Here is a 16,420-nt window from a genome sequence, read left to right on the forward strand (position 1 = left end):
TCAATCTAAAATTATTTAAAGATTAAATAATTACTTGTTGTAGGCGTGAGAGTTTTACCTACCATCGTTTTATATGTGATGCTGCTTGTATTTTCGCAAATGCTAGTAACCCTGGCTCCATGTGCTTGGGCAGCTTCTGCTAGGACAAGGGGCCTCAAATCCAAATTTGTTTACTAATTTGCTATTTTGACAATCCATATGATCTGCTATTAATAGCTATGAGGGAGCTTTGGGAGATAGAATGAGCAGTGCTAGAGGATATGAAGGTGGTCGCACCTTGGAAGAAATGTACAAGAATTGGAATGTGGGTGGTGGGAGTTATGGATGTGGTGGAGGAATGATGTCCTATATGATGTTGAATATGATAAAGAGAAGCAGCTATTTGACAAATCATCACATGACATCAGCACACAAACAGCTCAGCATGCAGTTAGTTATTAAAGCTCAGCAAATAAATAAACTCTCTTTCCTATATAAACAAAGACTAGTGCTAGTTGCTTAGTAAGTAAGTTTTGCATAAATGAGTTTTAGGAATGTCGATTGATCTCTCTCTCCCTCTCCCCCCTCTCTATCTCAATCAGTAAACTCTCTCTCTAATTCATCACCGTATTTTATCAAAACATAGGTTCAACTTTGTAAAGAAATTTTATACCGTAAGCTTCATTTACGATAACTATATAAGTTTGTTTTGGTAGATTTCACAATTTACGTCTATACTTTGTTATCAATTGTAAATTGTAACATGGTATCAAAGCAACCAGAATCGATTCTGAGCATTTGTTTTGATCAAGATTTCAAGTGAAGTATTTTGACATTTTTTCGTACATAAATTTGAGGTATTTCATTCCCTTTTCAAGCTTTTTCAGCGATCCTTCATCATATGTTCTTTGTTGATTGATTGTTTTACACATTATCAATTAGATCTAGTGAGATGATGAATTCTTTTAATGATTTTTGAGTATTAAATGCGAGAGCCTTATTTTATAGTAGAATACACACACTTTTGTGTATATAACACATATTTCTCTCGATTCGAATCTTTCTTGTGTAGATTTCTCTAAAATATAGCAAATACTGCAAATGTTGTTGTTGTTAATCCGTCTTTAGATCCTTCATCACCATATTATATACATCCATCTGATAATACGGGAATAAAACTTGTATCGTTGAAATTTGATGAAGATAGTTATGCTAATTGGAAAAGATCTTTGTTGATTAGTTTAACAATAAGGAATAAGATAGGTTTTGTTGATGGGACGATTGATAAACCAATCGCAACTGATGTGTTTAAGACTAAGGCTTTGAATAGGCGTAATAACATGTTAATCTCATGGCTGTTGGGTGTTTTAGATCAAGATATAGCTCGGAGGGTTCTATATTTCACAAGTGCTAGAGACATCTGGTTGAATTTGGAAGAAAGATTTGGTCAGGCTTCTGGCACTTTATTATATAAGGTTAAATAGTCATTGACAGAAATCAGACAAAGAAGTGACAGTAGATCTGGATTTTACACAGGGATTAAAATACTATAGGATCAATTGGATTTGATTGATGCAATTCCTGTTTGCAAATGTGCCAATGCACCTGTGACATTCCTGCTAAGATGATCAAGGCAAGAGAGGATGGCAGATTGATTGATTTTTTTGATGAAGTTGAGTGATGGATATGAAATCCTGAGGGGTAACATTCTTGTCATGAATCACAAGGATTGGTGCAGTCTGTGGCTTGCATTACAAATCAGAAGGTTTAATCAAGACAAGTTTCGATCACAGTCAAGGTAGAATAATAATTTCCCTACTGAGCACATAACTAACAATATGTTTTACTATGAACATTGTAAGATGCCGGGTCACACTGTACATAGATGTTATAAGTGTTGGGTTTCAACCCAAGATGATTGGTGGGGCTTCATGATACAATCACTACAAGAAAAATGCCATCAGACAACACCCATCAGACAACGCTTGACCAAAAAAGTGTTGCCCAGAAATTTTACACAACAGTTTTTTAAAAACCAGAAAACGGGTGTTGTGTGAATCCCTTTACTACAATAGGTTTAAAACTGTTGTCTAGCATATCGTATCAGACAACCGTTTTATGAGATAAGGTGTTGTTTAAATAAAAAGATTTCATCATTCCTACAATGCTTTAAAAACTATTGTCTAGGTAATCGACACAGACAAGCCTTTCTAAAGATATGTTGTGCAAATGAGGTAGTTTGTACAACAGTTTAATTTTGCATTGTCTGAAAGTAATGGAGACAACGTTGTGAAACACCGTTGTTGGAATGAGACAAGTGTTTTCTCAATGGATTAGTTAAGCTGGAATCAAACAACGTACTTCCATTGTGTTGTCTAAATATCACTTGACATACAAGTGTTTTTATTCTGTTGTATGTCACGACATCACACAAGCGTTTTGCTCATAAAACCATTGTCACTTGTATTGGTGAGCTGGTATAATGAGAGACGTTCATTAAGAGGAGATGAGGTGGCACCATGTGATTGGTGAAAAAACATTCACTTGGATTGCTGTGTTGGTGTAATAAGAGCAGTTGATTGAAAGTATATTTAATATCAGCCATTAGATTAAAAAACGCTGCTACGCTTACACAACAGCTTTTGTTCAAATAAATGTTGTCAATGTTCATCTAAGACAACCTTTTTTCATAGAAAACCGTTGTCTGTAAGTCTGATTCTTGAAATTTCAGAAGCATTGCTTGTGATGAGGTGGCACCATGTGATTGGTGAAAAAACATTCACTTGGATTGTTGAGTTGGTGTAATTAGAGCCGTTGATTAAAAGTAGATTTAATATCAGCCGTAGGATTTAAAAAAGTTGATCATCTAAAACAACGGTTTTTTTTCAAAAAAACTGTTGTCACTATTTATTTCAGACAAGACTTTTTCATAGAAAACCGTTGGATGTTGCCCCGTACTAGATTTTTTTCCATACCCGATAAAAGAGATAATTTTTTAAAATTATTTTTTAGATGATCCAACCGTACGGATGGTAAGAAATACTTATTTTAGTCACATGAAAAAAGTATTAAAATATTTGAAATTCATCTCGAATGTCAGGATTAGAAAAATCTGGTAAAAGTACCCCTCCCGACAACGAGACTCGTTCCCGATTTACAGGATTAATTTTTTAAAATGATTTTTCGACGATCCAACCGTACGAATATTAGGATATATCGATTTTAGTCATAAGAAAAAATTATTAAAAAATTTGAAATTCATTTTGCATGCCAATATTAGAAAAATCTGGTAAAAGTACCCCTCCCGACAACGAGACTCGTTCCCGATTTACAGGATTAATTTTTTAAAATGATTTTTCGACGATCCAACCGTACGGATGTTAGGATATATCGATTTTAGTCATAAGAAAAAATTATTAAAAATTTGAAATTCATTTTGCATGTCAGGATTAGAAAAATCTGGTAAAAGTACCCCTCCCGACAACGAGACTCGTTCCCGATTTACAGGATTAATTTTTTAAAATGATTTTTCGATGATCCAACCGTACGGATGTTAAGATATATCAATTTTAGTCATAAGAACAAATTATTAAAAAAATTGAAATTCATTTTGCATGCCAGGATTAGAAAAATCTGGTAAAAGTACCCCTCCCGACAACGAGACTCGTTCCCGATTTACAGGATTAATTTTTTAAAATGATTTTTCGACGATCCAACCGTACGGATGTTAAGATATATCGATTTTAGTCATAAGAAAAAATTATTAAAAAATTTGAAATTCATTTTGCATGCCAGGATTAGAAAAATCTGTTAAAAGTACCCCTCCCGACAACGAGACTCGTTCCCGATTTACAGGATTAATTTTTTAAAATGATTTTTCGGCGATCCAACCGTACGGATGTTAAGATATATCGATTTTAGTCATAAGAAAAAATTATTAAAAAATTTGAAATTCATTTTGCATGCCAGGATTAGAAAAATCGGGTAAAAGTACCCCTCCCGACAACGAGACTCGTTCCCGATTTACAGGATTAATTTTTTAAAATTATTTTTCGGCGATCCAACCGTACGGATGTTAAGATATATCGATTTTAGTCATAAGAAAAAATTATTAAAAAATTTGAAATTCATTTTGCATGCCAGGATTAGAAAAATCTGGTAAAAGTACCCCTCCCGACAACGAGACTCGTTCCCGATTTACAGGATTAATTTTTTAAAATGATTTTTCGGCGATCCAACCGTACGGATGTTAAGATATATCGATTTTAGTCATAAGAAAAAATTATTAAAAAATTTGAAATTCATTTTGCATGCCAGGATTAGAAAAATCGGGTAAAAGTACCCCTCCCGACAACGAGACTCGTTCCCGATTTACAGGATTAATTTTTTAAAATTATTTTTCGGCGATCCAACCGTACGGATGTTAAGATATATCGATTTTAGTCATAAGAAAAAATTATTAAAAAATTTGAAATTCATTTTGCATGCCAGGATTAGAAAAATCGGGTAAAAGTACCCCTCCCGACAACGAGACTCGTTCCCGATTTACAGGATTAATTTTTTAAAATGATTTTTTCGACGATCCAACCATACGGATGCTAAGATATATCAATTTTAGTCATATGAAAAAATTATTAAAAAATTTGAAGTCCATCTTGCAAGACAGGATTAGAAAAATCTGGTAAAAGTACCCCTCCCAACAACGAGACTCGTTCCAGATTTACAAGATTAATTTTAAAAATGATTTTTTTGACGATCCAACCGTACGGATGTTAAGATATATCAATTTTAGTCATATGAAAAAATTATTAAAAAATTTGAACTTCATCTTGCATGTCAGGATTAGAAAAATCCGGTAAAAGTACACCTCCCGACAACAAGACTCGTTCCCGATTTACAAGATTAATTTTTAAATGGTTTTAGGATCATTTTGCATAATATTAATATATATTAACGTTAGTTATATAGAAAAATAATTGAAATTTTTTCAAATTTGTTTCAAATAATTTTATATAAAAAATTATGTGAAATTATTTAAAATAAATATTATTCTATTAATATAAAGTACAATAAAGATAAGTATTTAATTATAATATATAAATAAATAAATAGGAATAGAAAAATTTGGTAAAAGCGCGACTTCCGAACACGAGACTCATCCCCGATTAACTAAATAAAATTTTTAAATGATTTTTTCGACGATCCAGCCGTACTGATGTGTACATAAATTATTATTTTTTTGCTAAATGATACATAAATTCATTTAATTCATATAAAAAAGTATTAAAAAATTTCAAATTTATCTTGAATGTCAAGATTAGAAAAATCTGGTAAAAACACTACTTCTGAATATGAGACTCGTACGATAAATTTTTTAAATGATTTTTTCAATGATACAAGATGTTTAGATATACTCATTTCATTCATATTAAATATTATTAAAAAATTTCAAATTTATCTTGAATGAAAGGAATATAAAAATCTTGTAAAAGCACTACTTTTGAACACCATACTCATCCCCGATTAACGCTCCAATGGTACTGATGTAGTGATTTTATTTATTTAAAAGTATTTTAAAATTTTTACGTTACACCTGAACAACAAAAAAATCTAGTAGGAGCACTATTTTTTTAAATGAGATTGCTTAAATGTGCGTAATATTAAGATCTTGAAATTAATTTTAATTCTGTTTCATAAACATATAATAAAAATAACTAAATTTTCTAACAATACATGTAATCAAAAATTATTATTTTTTTCCTTTATCACCTAAATTTAAAGTTTTTATTTAGTAAATTATTTTAAATTCCCTCGTATTGTTTCATCCCCCTTTGTCAATATTTCAGTTCCCCTTAAATTACAAATCCCCCTTTTATCTCTCACAAACACTACGCCCATAACCCTAAATATGGGCCGCTCTATCTTTTTCTCTCATAGCTGCTCTTTCCCTCTCCCACCCTCTCCCCTAACTCCTCTATCTCCCATTTTTCTCCACCTCAATATGTCACCGTCTTTGCTATTAGAACCCTATTTTATCCATGTCAAATTTTCTCTAAACTCTCATCTCTTTCAATTCAAATTGAAAACCAGGTCTCTTAAGGAATAACCCCAACTTAATTTATTCAAAAGCTAGATTCTCAAACACAAACCATTGTTCGATTTGTTAAGCGAAAGGTATTTACTTGTCTTGTTTTTTTTTGTTTTTTGTTTACCTTGTATTGAATTCTTATATATTGAATTTGGGGGTTTTTATCGGTGTGTGTTTTAATTAGTTAAAAACCGATTTCTGTTGTATATTTTTCCTTTTTCCTTTATGGTTAGGGAGCTCTGTTTTGTCTCTCACCCTGTTCTTTTAGCCTTATGTTCCCAATGCTCTTGAGTTTGTGGTTTTATTACAATTTCTTAACTTTTTATGCTTTTTTCATGGTTGAGTTGGTAAACTAAATTAAAGCAACAGAGATTATCTTGCAATTGCTGATTGATTCTAATTTTATAGTCCGTAGATGACGAAAGTGAGGGCGAGTTCTTAAAACTGAAAGCAACCATTGAGTGGCTTCTTTGTGACAACACTGCACCAGTCAATAAGAAAGTAATGTATGAGGTTGGTTGTTCTTTATTTTTTTCAATCTTCCCGCTTCTATGTTACGGTATCATTACTCCTATTCATTTGCTTCATAAAAAGTCAAAACAGTCATCAGTATTAGCTTTTAGCATGCTAAACCCCTTATACTTGTGGTCATGAAACAGGAATTTCAGAATGACAAACAAAGAAGGAAGAGACTGAAACTCCTCAAATACGAAACTGTATGATATGGCCTGAACTGTATCACATCTTTACTTGTATCTTTCATTTGTTATTCATTTCTAAAATTTTCTCGCCAGTTAAGATATTAAAGAAATAGTCTAGTTCTTAGTTGACTTCATTTAGTAACTAGTAAGATTGAAATTGTGATATTAAAATGATCTGTCTTGAGACAACTGTTGAATGATTTTGCAATGACAGATGGTTTCTTTTTATTCAACTAGTGAACAAAACAAGATATGTTACTAGTAGTGTCTACCAGTAGGTATAGTTAATCTAGCAGGCTTATTTGTTCTCCTGGAGCATAAGTTGATTAAGGTGCAGTCTGGATTGCGACTTAAGAGCTATGAGCACCCGTGGGGATACATTTTTATAGAATTCCTGATATTTCACTTTTGGAGAATGTACATAACAAATTATTCTTGTTAATAATGTATATAGATTTAGTGTGACTAGCTCTTTTGCATCCTGCAGTTCGTATTGTTCTCCCACTCAGCTAACAATATTCATAATTGTGTCCCCTGAATTTTAAGTTCAGTTCCCCCATAAAGTATAACATTTATTTATTTTATGCGTAGAAAATATCCGTGAAAGAAAAATATAAGTTGTTATATTATAGTGTTAAGGGAGTTCTTATTTCTTAGGCAAAATAATATGTATCACTTTTACTTCATAAGTTTAGTGTACAAGTGAAGGTATGACGTAGCAATGTAGCTTAAGAAGTCTATGTACTGATTTATTAGCAACACTAATGATGATGTGTTGAACAGGTATTTTCAAATGATGTACTGATGGGAGAACATTATGCCAGTAGTATTGTACGTTTCTGTAGTAGTGTCTGTAACCTTAAATGTTGAAATATGGACGCTTATTTTAAGGGTTTTTGAAACTATTTTTAGGTAATCAGCTAGCTACAAAGCAGCTGAACTATTTACGAAAAAAGAAGCATAATTATGGATTACTTTACAAATCTATGTGCCCTGGTTTACAAATTGCCTTCTGTATATATTTGTGGCCTCCTTTTATTTGGAAATTTTGAGAACCTAGCATGTAGTTTGTCAATCTTATTTTAAGTGAATTTTATGTGTACTTCGACTTTCTCTACAGATTGTCGGGATAGATGATTTGAAAAAGGAGGTTGACAAAAGAGGAAAAGATGAAGTTGTAACAAGCAGGACCTCCCAATCTTCACCAAGAGAAACTGCGAGGAAAGGTGGTATCTTTACAAAGCAGGACATTGACAGTCTCTTCATGGAAGTGAGCCAGGTGACACTATGGGCATTTGTTTATTTTCTATTACGTCTTGGTTTGATTTCACTTTATATTAAGAGATCCAGTTCTTTGTTTTTCTTATAATGCAGGAAGGAAAAGAATATTAACTTAAGAGTGGTTGTCGATTTATTTTGAAGATTGTTTTCTCCAGATTGGGAAATTGCCTATCACAAGCTGTAATGATATTACAAGGACAACATAGCTCTTGCGGAAAACGTGAAGAGAACCTGAAAAGGCCAAGTGAGCTCTGAGTAGCCAACATCAAATCCTTGTAGACTCTATATTTTCTTTAATTTTTAGTAGAAATCTTAGACTCATGAAGGCAGTGATATCAATATGCTTTAAGCTTTTGTATAACTATGTTGTTGTAATTTTCAATCATGGATTAACTTTAGAACTTTTGTTTAGATTTGCAAAGTTAATTTCATTTGATTACTTGTTATATTTTGTGAAAGACAACGCTTTTAAGAACCAAGCTTCATTAAAATATCATGTCTTTAATACTAAAACAATGCTTTCGAACACAAAACTTTGGTGCAAAATTAACTTTCACAACACTAGTAAACCATTGTCTATATAATATTAAGATATTGTATCAAAGGTATTCATGCAATACGTTTGGACAAATAAACAGTTGTATGTATCTGATCATGCCATACATTAAAATCCAAAACTGTTGTGTGTAGAAATTTATTACAAGAGTTCTACGAGCTCAATTTCATTTTTGTTGTCTATCTGAATACACAACAACGTTTATACAACAATAAGTGTTGTAGGATTGGCTTTAATGTTATACCTTACACAACGGTTTTCTGAGTTTCTGAGAACCCTTGAGTAATGTCGCTTGTTACGACGAAAACAAGCAAAAAACGTTGTCTTTTCTGGATGTAATACAACGGGCTTAATCCATAATCATTGTCTGTATAATCTCAGACAATGTTTTTTAGCCGTTGTCTGATCCAACTAACAGACGGCGGCTCAATAGTCAACGGGAAAATAGGGTATCAGACAACGGACATAAACCGTTGTTGAAGCTTGTTTTCCTTGTAGTGAATACATAATTGAATTGGATAATAATTATATGTGTAGATAATTATTATCATAATGAGATTGGGTAATAATTGTATGGGTAGACAATTATTACCAGATTAGGCATGTCTTGTTGGCTAAGTTTATGATGGCTATATATATAGTCATGTTATTATTTTCATGTATGCTTAAGAGATGTAGTCGTCTTGGGTATCGAGCGGGAGATGGTTGAGCATTGGTTGACTCAAGTATCAGTTTGAGACACCATTGAGGAATTCTATATTGATATATTATTGTTATTTTTTTGATTAATAATACAAGTTGGGACATGGGTTTTCCGCGTCAATATATTGTTATGTGTGTAATATGTATTGATATAATTGAATCTCGAATATATGTGCGTGTTTCCTCCTAACAACAAGATATAAGGGCACCCATCGAGTTTTAAGGACAAAAGACAGGCAGCTTTTATGCAGCATACTAAGAATCAAAAAGTTAAAACCAGGCATGATCAACAAATTGATCAACAACATTCTACAACAACATTTATTGCAGAGCAGTATCAACAAATCATGCAACTAATTGGAAATGACAAAAATGATCATATTCTGGGCTTCAAGTCTGCTACTACAGCAGGTAAATTTTGTCTTACTTCTATGAATGGTAATCATTGGATTGTAGATAGTGGTGCAATAGATCATATGTGTTCACATCTGTTTTTGTTTAATTGTTATGCCGAAGATACATAACTATACCAGATGGGAAACAATCTTTGATCACACATATGGGAACAATACACATAAATAAAAATATCACTTAGCTAATGTGCTTTATGTGCCAGATTTCAAATTAATATGGTATCAATACCTAAGATTTGCAAGGATTCTAACTGCTCAGTAATATTTACAAATGATGCTTGTTATCTCCAGAGCCCTTCAATGAATCCACTTGTTCTTGGTAGCTTGAAGGATGGGCTATACTACTTGGATGCCAAACATTGCCCAAAAGTACAGGTCACATCTAGTTCTTCTTCTATACAAACTATTTCTTCTTATGTAAATACTATAAATAATATAATATTGTGGCACTTGAGAATGTGACACATGCCCGTACATATGTTAAGACATATCAAAATTTTGGAGGACAAGGTTCTTAATCATCTGGATTGTATTTGTCAGATTTGTCATCAAGCTAAACAAGTTCAAAATAGTTTTTCTAGCAGTGTTTCAAAGGTAACTCAGGCCTTTGATCTTATCCTTGTGGATACTTGGGGATCATACAGAGTTCCTACTTATAATGGGTACAGATTCATTTTGACAGTATTGGATGAATATACAAAGATGACTTGGGTTTTCTTCATGAAAACTAAATCAAGAGCTGATGATCTATTAGAAATATTTACTGCTCATGTGCATACTCAGTAAATAGAAACATTAAGGTCATTAGAAGTGATAATGCCTAAGAATTGTGTGAAGGAAAAATAAAAATTTTATATCAAAAGAAAGGGATTCAACATAAAAAAAGTTGTGTCAATTCTACACAGCAATATGGTATAGTAGAAAGAAAGCACAAACATATATCAGAGGTATCAAGATCACTCTTCTTTCAATCAGGTGTTTCTATTCAGTTTTGGGGAGAATGTGTATTGTCAACAATACATCTGATTAACAGAATGATATTACAAGTACTATATTTTTAAGTCCTTATGAGAAATTGCATGAAGAACCTGCAGATCTGTCATATTTAAAGTGTTTGGATGCCTTTGCTTTGTGAGTACTTCTGCTACTAACAAAAGTAAATTTGATTCTAGAGCAAATTAATGTGTTTTTCTTGGATATCCTGCTGGTCATAAAAGATATAAAGTTCTTAATATATAGACATGGCATATCTTTATTTCCAGATCTAATATTTCATGAGCACCATTTTCCTCTCCATCACAAGCAAATTTCTGGGAATGCACCTTCTTTCTTTTTACCAGTATCTACTGATCACAAATCTCTTCATGATTCAGAATTTTCAGATATCTTTCAGTTTTTTGACAGTCCCGAAGTCACCATACCTATGGATTCTTTGGATAATTCTTCCCTGACACTTAAAACAGATTTTCATCAAGACAATTGATCTAATGATCATTGTACAGACAATGCATCTTCAATTGATAATTTGAATCTAAGAAGGAGTACTAGAAATGTGAAGTTACCTTTTGTCTTGTTAGAATAATATAAGATCATGTAAAGGGCCATTCTCTAACACCTTGAGGTTTTGGAGTAACTAGTTCCTTGACATGGTATCAGAGCTCGGGCTGACAGAGGACTCGGGTTCGATCCCTGCCACCCCTAACATTTCTCACAATTTATGAGGGACACGAAAGGAAAATTTAAGCCCCAAAGATGAGCGCCCGTGATCCAATATTCGACCCATAAATGGGCTTTCAAATGAGGGGTAGTGTTATAATATAAGATCCTGTAAATTCACAAAAATAACAAAGATTGTCTACTCATTGATGTAACCTGAAAACATATTATGCTTTACCATCACCTTTTCATGCTTTGGTGTAACCTAGAAACATATTCTGCTTTACCATCACCTTTTCATGCTTTGATTAGCCAAACAAGTTCTTTAACAGAACCAACTACATAAAAGCTGATGGCACTGTTGAAAGGTTCAAAGAACGTTTGGTTTCTAAGGGTTATAATCAGAAATGGGGAATAGAGTTAGAAGAACCATTTTCTACCGTGGTGAAGATGACCACAGTCAGGTGTCTCATTGTAGTAGCATCTCATAAGGGTTGGAAGTTACATCATTTAGATGTTAACAATGCATTTCTGCATGGAGATTTACTTAAAGAGGTATATATGCTGGTTCCGGAGGGATTATCTAATTCATGCAATAAAGATTGCATGTTACTTAAATCATTGTATGGATTAAGGAAAGCTTCTAGACAGTGATTTGCAAAGCTTGTTGGAGAATTGCCTCATAAAGGTTTTCTCCAATCTAAGAATGATTATTCATTGTTCATCTAGAAAAACCAATGATAGCATTACCATTGTTGCAGTATATGTTGATGACATAATTCTCACTAGTAATGATGCACAAGGTATTCTTGATCTCAAGATACATTTATACAAGACATTCAACATCAAAGATTTAGGGGAACTAGGTTTTTTTTATGGGTACAGAAATTGCTTATACTGCTTCAGGTCTCACATTAACCCAAAGAAAGTTTACACAAGAATTGCTGAAGGAAGCTAATATAACAGATTTCAAGACTAAAGCTACTCCACAGCCTTTGAACTTAAATCTTTCAGCTGATAAAGGAGAATTATATACTGATCTTAGCTATTACAGGTGCTTAGTAGGAAAACTTAATTTTCTAAGTCAATATATCTAAGTCAATATCTAAGTCAATATCTGCAGTCCCCTAAAGTCTCACATTTTGATGCACTTATGCATGTGTTGAATATGTGGCTTCCACATCAGCAAAATAACAAACTCTCTTTCATGTATAAATAAAGACTAGTGCTAGTTGCTTAGTAACTAAGTTTTGCAGAAATGAGTTTTAGGAATGTAGATTGATCTCTCTCTCACTCTCTCAATCAGTAAACTCTCTCTCTCTCTAATTCATCACAGTATTGTATCAAAACATGGGTTCATCTCTCTAATGAAAGTTTATACGGTAAGCTTCATTTACGATAACTATGTGAGTTTGTTTTGGTAGATTTCACAATTTACGGCTATACTTTGTTATCAATTGCAAATTTTAACAAAATGCTGGTAGAATGTTGGTTGGTCATGAAGTAAATAACAACGTTTTGGGGGATCCACAGATGAATGTTGAGAGTGAGTATCCTAATAGGCTTACCATGGATTTTCTTGGCTTGGGAACTGGGATGAACAGCGTGAGTGGAGGTGGAGGGGGGATGGTGATCACAGTGGTAATAAGACGACCAACTCATGGGACAGGGAAGCTACCATATCAGCCGAGGCCAGGCCTTTCATTCACCACTGTAACCCTAGTTTTCAAGCCATCCATGCTTCAGGGCAGGCCCCCGTGTCCCTCTCCATCTCAATGTTTATACCACATCGTATATTTAGTTGTACGATCCGACATAAATAACCGTTATAGACGAGCAATAAGTGGAAAATGTCTGAAAATATTTTTGGGAATGTTATTTCTATTTTTTCCATTATTATCTTTATAAAGACTCAATTGCAAATGTCACACACAATTTTCTTTAAGCTGTTACCCTAAAATAATATTAAATCATTCTTACGCACATCAATCTTTTAAAGCCACATGGTTGATTAGTTATGGTTAAATTTTCGGTTAATGGAATTCCTGGGAAGTATTCTCGATTATCCAAGGTTCGGAGATAAAAATCTGGAGTGGGAGCCGATGTGGCTTCGATAGAGAGAGACACGCGGTATCAATTATTACAAATAATAGTGTTTTAAAGAGTTTCAGTTCATTTAGCTTATACTTGAAAACCTGTACATTATTATAACCCTAATTGAAAATGAAAAAAATGATATATAAATTTAATTAGACAATTATAAATGGATGCATACATAGGCACTTGTTGAAATATATTTTGGAATAAGTTGGTAAAAATACTTTGATGAAATCAATGACATAAGTGTAGCACTGCCTTACCCAAATATTTACCTAAGAGGTTGTTTCTCGTTATAAGGTCATATTTGAAATTCAACTATGCTTAATTTATAGAATTAGTTCTTATGTCATGTTAAATACTTTGCTATTCAATTTTTTTGTTTATTGTTTTTAGTAATTTTATGCAGTACTATTAATGCTATAGTCCAATGATCCCTTGACAAAGGAGTGTCTTCTTAAAATCCTCTGTAAAAGTGCTTTGGAGAATAGTGCTCCGGAGACTCATGTAACTTTTTTTTGACTTATTAAATTTCTTAAATTTGTATGCAACTCATACTGTAAGCTGTGACTTAAGTGTGATTATATATACTAAATAAAATCACAAATAATAAAATATATCAAACTATTGGACACCCACAAAATACATAATGATATTTACAGAGTAAAACCTTAATTCCAACCATTTAAACTCTCATCATAAACAACAATAAAATCAACAAAAGTTAAAAAGAGACTAGTGTCCTAATCGCCACAGCCATTGCCTTCTACATCCTCACTATCGCTCTCCACGTCTTTACTGTCTCCCTCTATATCCTTTCCATCCTCATGGCAGCTGCTGTTGGTATTGCTGTCCAATAAATAATCAAACTAAACATTAATTTTCTATCAAATAATGGTGTTTTCGGATATTTTTGTTCTTTTTTTTACACTACAAGAAAAAAGGCTAAATTCGACCGAAAAAAATCGGTCGAATTTAGCTTAATTCAACCGTGCGCGGTCGAATTTAACTAAATTCGACCGATTTTGAATCGGTTGTAATAAAGGGAGTCGAATTTAGGATTTCGGTCGTATTTAACTAAATTCGACTGTCTAATTATGACCGAATATTTACGACCGCTTAAATTCAACCGAAAAAATTCGACCGAGGATAATCGAATTTAATTTTTCACCTAAAATTTATAAATCATGCCCAAATAATTAAATATTTTGAAAAAAATTTAAAAATCCCGCCCAAACAATTAAATTTTTCGAAAAAATTTAAAAAACCCGCCAAAATATTAAATTTTACCGTATATAATCGAAAATTAATTTAAACGTAAATTCAACCGAATTCGATCAATTTAAACTAACAACAGATTTTTGAAAAAACGGCAAAATGCTGCTCAATTCCATTTTATAATTTCAACCTAACCAAACTAGAACATCTTGGAACGTATCATTTCAACAACCCGAATTCTACATAATATTATCTGCAACTAATACAATACAAATGTAAAAAACAGTGTCAACAAACAAATTTAATGGCTCAAAAAATCCGATAATTACTATTACAATACACTAAAATCTATCTCTATTTTTCAGCCAAGCATTGCATCAAACATCTTGTGTGCGCTGACGATTCTGGTGAATCTGCATCCTTGACGTTGCTAGTACTCCCGCAGCTACACACATCAGACAAAACAGATCTAATTATAATTACTCATTCACCGCTACTCAAACCACCAAGTTTAATGAAGGAAGAGCTTAACATTCTCAAAGTGAAAATATTAATCTCTTTGAAACCTTATTTCTAACAAGATCATAACCTTACAGACTCATCACAAATCTCTTCAGTGTGGTTAAAGCAAATCATTCATCATAGAGCATCTTCAAATATCAATACTATAACATAATCCTCTCTATTATTAACAAGAAATTATTAAAATTTATATATACTATTGAACTGAAAACAAGATAGAAAAATGTTGAACCTACGAGAAAATGCCAAAAATCCAGAGAGATAAAGAGGAAGATGCAAGTCCATAGGGCCTGTATGTTTGATTTAGCATCTTTATATGATTGTTTAAGCATAATTCCTTCTGTTTATTGTATCGAAACAGAGGAATTTGCACGAGATGCTTTAACTTTTAGATTTGAAATTAAAAAAGAAGAAAATATAAAAACTGAAAACTAAGAAGAGATCTTGTGCGGCTGAGGAAAGGTATGGATGATATTTGTAGAGTTGGTTTAGGGTTTTAAGTGGATGTTTGTTAGAGACTTGGACTAAACTGTGGGTAAAGTGAGCCCAGATCCGTTAAGTGAGCAGACCTCAGTACATCACCATTTTAAACTATTGGGCTGACTAAATTAAAAATTGAAGAACACTAAATAAAAATTTAATAGAAAATACAGAATACTAAAGAAAAATTTATAGTACATACATAAAATAATACCGAACAGTAAAAAAATTTTACAGTACATAAAATAATTAAATATAAAAAACATACCACTAAAAAAATTACAATACAATATAAAAAATACTAAGACTAAAGAAAAATTTACATGACACAAAATATTTACAGAACGTGTAAAATTTTCACTGGACATGTAATTGACCATAAAATTTATAAATCATGCCCAAATATATAAAATTTTCGTGTAGAAAACTAGATAATACAAAAAATAATTGACCATAATACAAAAATAATTATAATCTAATGTGTAAAAATAATTATGTAGAAAACTAGTAAATAATTTTTTGTTTTCCGAAAAGCACTTGTAAAGAATATATCACACACAAAAATAATTAAAGAACATTAAAATATATATTTACAGAACACATATTAGCACAAAAAATTTAAAGAACACTCCTTATGAAAATATAAATATTTAAAATAAAAAGAACACGCATACAAAAATATATAAAAAGTACATGATAAAACTATACATAAGCACTAAAAATTTTT

At 32.2% G+C, this 16,420-nt stretch overlaps 2 long non-coding RNA genes across 4 annotated transcripts; one reads left to right on the plus strand and one right to left on the minus strand.

Annotated features, from left to right (window-relative positions):
• Positions 1 to 572: 572 nt before the first annotated feature.
• On the plus strand, positions 573 to 10,096 carry LOC141723595 (uncharacterized). Of its 3 annotated transcripts, XR_012576315.1 has the most exons (5): positions 573 to 836; positions 1,351 to 1,425; positions 1,516 to 1,777; positions 9,638 to 9,718; positions 10,012 to 10,096. It is a non-coding gene; the product is annotated as an uncharacterized LOC141723595 (long non-coding RNA). The 3 variants fall into 3 exon arrangements; XR_012576314.1 differs by having other exon boundaries at positions 1,351 to 1,777; XR_012576313.1 differs by lacking the exon at positions 573 to 836 and having other exon boundaries at positions 1,160 to 1,777.
• A 4,755-nt stretch (positions 10,097 to 14,851) lies between these two features.
• On the minus strand, positions 14,852 to 15,756 carry LOC141674866 (uncharacterized). The gene is made up of 2 exons (XR_012555848.1): positions 15,281 to 15,756; positions 14,852 to 15,136 (listed from the first exon to the last, which is right to left on the minus strand). It is a non-coding gene; the product is annotated as an uncharacterized LOC141674866 (long non-coding RNA).
• Positions 15,757 to 16,420: the final 664 nt, after the last annotated feature.

Source organism: Apium graveolens, chromosome 1, assembly GCF_009905375.1.
Source record: "Apium graveolens cultivar Ventura chromosome 1, ASM990537v1, whole genome shotgun sequence".
NCBI classification, from domain to species: Eukaryota; Viridiplantae; Streptophyta; class Magnoliopsida; order Apiales; family Apiaceae; genus Apium; species Apium graveolens.